The sequence below is a fragment of the Microtus ochrogaster genome, unplaced genomic scaffold (genome assembly GCF_000317375.1).
Source record: "Microtus ochrogaster isolate Prairie Vole_2 unplaced genomic scaffold, MicOch1.0 UNK134, whole genome shotgun sequence".
Lineage (NCBI taxonomy): Eukaryota > Metazoa > Chordata > Mammalia > Rodentia > Cricetidae > Microtus > Microtus ochrogaster.
Window position 1 is genome coordinate 578,447 of NW_004949232.1, and position 5,108 is coordinate 583,554.

A 5,108-nucleotide genomic window follows, 5' to 3' on the forward strand; every position below is an offset into this window, starting at 1 on the left:
GAAGTATCTTCAGTAGTTCCAAGGGAAGCTGCACTGTGGGAAAGAGCCTGTCTCATTCCAGCAACTGAGAAAAAGAGTAGAAGAAAATTAAAAGAGCCATGAGGCTCCACCCAAACCTCTCCAAGCAATCCCTTGACACCTTACACTCCCAAGGGGTTGTTTGAAGCTCAGCCCTCTCACAAAGTGCTTCCTCCATGGACAAACCTTTCAATAGACTCTGACATGTACAGAAACCTTAAAGATATAAACAGGAGTAAGTTAATGCATATTTCCTTTTCTAACTGTAAAAACCAGAACTGCACACTCTACTTGATTCTACATGTGAACAGAAGGTTATGATAGGATGAAGTGTGTGGTCAGATATGGCAATGTTGGGAGACAAAACTATACATGTGATATCCATTCAGAATGTCAACTAAATAGAAGGTGAGAGCAACCATGGTGTTTGCATTGTTCTTTGTCTCCTAGCTTTGGAGTGAGGGTGAGGGTTGTTTACTTACAGAATGTACAGTTCTTAGTGTGTCTGAGGAGGCCAGAAATGCCACATCAGACTTTCATTTTTTCTAGCCCTGTTTCACCTTCCTGCTGTAATTTCTCAGCTTTTCTGAAAGCCTCTAAAGGAAAGAGTATGTGGTGAGTTAGGGAGCATACCCCAAGGTCTGGACTGTACAGTAATCCAGAAGGAGCCTGTGAGGGTTGGAAGATAGGGGTGGTGGTCCAGGATCATCAGCTCAGGTAGGAGCATCCTTCCTTCCTGGTACTGTAGTCCTCTGTCCCCTAATGAACTGTTGTTGAATCGACAGAACTCATGGGCTATACTCCAACACCATGGGCTCAGAGGCAGGGTGCACTTAATGAGCTTGGTGATTGGCAGAGATCATGGTATTCCTTCTCTAAACCCAGCCTTAGATGTGAAGGGCACTGTAATAAACACTAGCTTCCTGCTGATGACATTCAGGAAAATTTCAGAATCAGGGCTGTGACCTCAGGCTGTTCAGGTTTTGTCTGTCACACCCCTTCACTTTTTGTCTTAGAGGTTTTGTGGTTACATCAGCAACCAGGAGTGGCTCTGGAAGGCTCAAGTCCTCCCCTGAGAGGCCATGGCACCTGGACAGAAGCTGAGCTGCCTGGGCTTTGTGGCTCTGGTGTCCCCAGGCCTCCTGTTCCATGTGGTCTTTTCCCCATACAAACTGACTGCTGCCTAGGAGACCCAAAGCAGCTGAAGCATGGTAGAAAGTCAGTGCTTTTGGCCTGTGCAGCAGTAAATTACCTGCAGCCAGAGAGGAAGTATTAGTGACTGTTTGAGGGGTTTCTTCACATCCTCCCAGTCCCTGTCCAAGTCCCCAAGCTTGGCTGGTCTTGCCTTCCACTCTCTCCCACCAACACCCCTCTCCCGACTCTGTTCTGTCCTATCCCTGCTGTCTAGGGCTGCACACAGATTATTTCCTTCTTCTTAGCCCCAGCTTTAGGGCCCTCTCTGCTCTGCTGGCAGCCCTCAAACTCTCACTGGCTGCTTTCCTCCTTTACCCCTTTATCTTGACCCTACAGCCCCTATACCCCAATACCTTATTCTCTTCCCCAAGTCATCCTCATTCCCTCTTGACCTTTGGTGTGGTGTGGTAGTGCCTTTTATCCTGTTCCTTACCATACCCTCATCCCTGCCTCCAGTTTCTTTGTACCCTTGTGGTCCTTACCCTCTTAGCTCTCCCCTCCCTCTCAAACCTCAGCTCCACTACAGCCCACACTGCCTTAGTCTCCTCCTCCCACCCATCCTTCCCTTGCTACATTCTCTACCCTTACCATAACAACACCATGTTCCCTGTATGCTCTTGCCACCTCTGGTCTGGCTCACCATGCCTTCACTCTTAGCCTTGTTCACCTTCACACATCTCTGCCTTGGATTCCAACACAGTCCTCACTCATCACCTACATTCACCCATCCCAGCAGCCTTTCCTCCCTTTGGGCCTCCTCATCTTCTTCTTCATTTCCCTCCTCTTTTCTGTTGCTTCACTGCCTCCACTCCACACCTTCCTCCCAACTCCTCCTCCTAACACCCCTTTCCAATTCCTCTTGGAAGTCATGGCTGCCATTCTCTCATCCAAACTCCTTCTCATTATATTCTTTTCCACATTCCCTCTTACCCCCTCCAGTTGTCTCTCACCCAACTCCCTTGTCCCTCTGTAACCTGTCTGGACGAAATGTGGATATTCTTGTCTTTAATCGCAACACTGAAGAAACAGAGGCAGAATGATATCTATGATTTCAAGGGCAGCCTGGTCTACAAATTCAGTTTCAGAACATCCAGGGATACACTGGGAGAACCTGTATCAACAACCCAAAGCAATAAGCTAAACAAAAATAAACACAAAAATGAAACAAAAAATAAAGAATGAAATAAAGAAGAGCAGATAGACTAAAGACTACTTATGTCTCTCAATCTATCAAAGTATGGAAACACTAGACCTCAAGGAGCCCAGAATTTCTCTAGGAATCTCATGTTGGAGTGCTGCGGGGCAATGGTCTTGTACTTTGTACTGGTTTAATTAAATGCTGATTGGCCAGTAGCCAGGTAGGAAGTATAGGTGGGGCATCCAGAATAGGAGAATTCTGGGAAGAGGAAAGGCTCAGTCTGCAGGTGTCACCCAGACACAGAGGACACAAGATGAGAATGCCTCACTGATAAAAGGTACCAAGCCATGCCACGTGGATCACACAGACAAGAATTATAGGTTAATGTAAGATAGAAGAATTAGTTAATAAGAAAGCCTGAGCTAATAGGCCAACCAGTTTGTAATTAATATAGACATCTGTGTGTTTCTCTGGGACTAAATAGCTGCGGGACAGGACAAAAACACCCCACTAACACTTGGGGAAGGAGAAGGCTGCAGGCAGAGGGACAACTTGTGTCCTGGGAAGAGATGTCACACACTTCTAATGACCTGTCAGATCACTTTTCAGACTGGGGCGGGGGGACTGAGAATAGGCCACAGGTGGACAGGACCACAGCTTGACTGAACGACTTAGATGTACAAATCTTTGGCTTTCTATTGGAACCATATCTTACTGTGGGACACCAGGACAGACTAAGGCATTCACTTCATCTCTTTGTCCCTCCTCCCAGTATGTGCATGATTGACAAACTGATTTTATTTACATGTTCTCATACAAGAGATTGACATCACTACTATGAAAGACAGGGTCTAAGGGGGACCCACTGTCCTCACAGAACACATCATTCCTTGATTGGACTTTCTTAGTCCCTCAAAACCTTCCCATATACCCCTCTTTGCTCTTTTCTCAAATTTATGGTCTCTTTTCCATCAATTGCTATTGTGTGCATATATATATGTAAGTATCATTGGGGTGTTACTCGTTTTGAAGGCATGAAAGATATGAGCTTGACAGCTTGCTCTACATAGCATATTAGCATGTTCCAGTAAAGACAGGGATATACTCTGAGAACCCATCTCAAAAAAAGAAAAGAAGAAAAAAGAAAGAAAACATCTTAACAACAGTACATGAGCTACTATTTCTCCATATCCAAATCCTTGAGGATATTTATTTTGTAGTAGCCACCCTAACACACACTAAGTGCCCATCTCACTGTTATCTTGAGTTACATATTCTAAATACTGTTGAATGATTTTGTTTGCTTATTGGTCATTTGTATATCACCTTAAGGTAAGTATCTTTACAAGTCCATTTCTCATGTTTTATTTATATTATTTGTTGTATGCTGCTAACATGGTATCTTAAGAGGTAGAGACATTAATTATATAATGACAAAAGGGTATGTTCCAAAGCAACAAATCACAGTCATGAGTATCTGTTTATTTAATATCAGAGCTTTCAAATGAAACAAATGTTAAAACAACAGTGAGAAATGCAGAGCAGCATGGTGACTAAGGTTTTAATTCCTTGTTTTCATTGTCTTTATTTATTTATTTTTCCTTTTTGAGACAGTTCAAGCCTGGCCTTGAAGTCACAGAGATCCACCAGCCTCTCTCTCCATAGTCTGTAATTAAAATTATGTGCCTCCATTCCGGTACAATTCCTTGCTTTCAATAATGGAAAGAACAACCAGATATCTGGGGGAAAAAAGGACATGGACCTCCACTGTGAACCATTCAGACCCCAAACTATGTATAGAACTATAAAACCTATATTATTTACTTATGATCATGCTTGCCATTTCTCAAAATCATTTATTTCATGTGCATTGTTGTTTTGACTGCATATATGTCTATGCAAGGGTGTCCATCTTCTGGAATAGAAAGTATAGACAGTGTGAGCTTCCATGTGGGTGCTAGGAATCAACCTGGGTTCTCTGGAAAAGCAGCCATGGCTCTTAACCTCTGAGCCATCTCTCCACCTCCCCTATATTTTTTTTAAACTGTACATAGAATATTTCCCAGGATAGACATTGCTAAAGTATACAATGATGAAGTTAAGACTAAAATAATATAAACTGTATTAATATATTAATATAAATTATATACTGTCATATTTTATAAATAAATTAATACAAATTATTTTCTCCAGTGAAAAATGAACAAACCAAAAATTAGTAAACAGAAATAAAATAGAAAAGCTGTAAGAATATAAAAATTAAACACTATGTATCTTTTTTAAAAAATCCATCATTACTGCCACTCTGCAACTTTATTGGAATTGCATTGTTTTTGTTTCAAAATGACAAGTCCATCAAGACCCTATAGGTGCTGGTACTCACTGGCACTGGTTAGGAGAAGGGGCAGTGGCTCAAAGAAAGAAGATTTGAGCAGCATTCATGGGATCTGGGAGAAGAGAAAAGGAGAGCCCTTTGTATCTCAAGCAGTAGATGTAATAAATAACGTTCTGTAGGTTTGTAATTAGGATTTGTACTTTATATTTTTTAATTTTAAAACCCATTTTTCTTGTTTCTTTGTTTATTTACTGAAACAGGGTTTTGCTGTGTAGCCCCACCTGTCCAAGAACTCGCTCTGTAAACCAGGCTGGCTTCAAACTAAGAAATCCACCTGTTTTTGCATCCCTAGTTCTGGGATTAAAGACATGTGCCATCATTGCTTCACTGAAAACTATTTTCAAATTTATATATACTTTGATC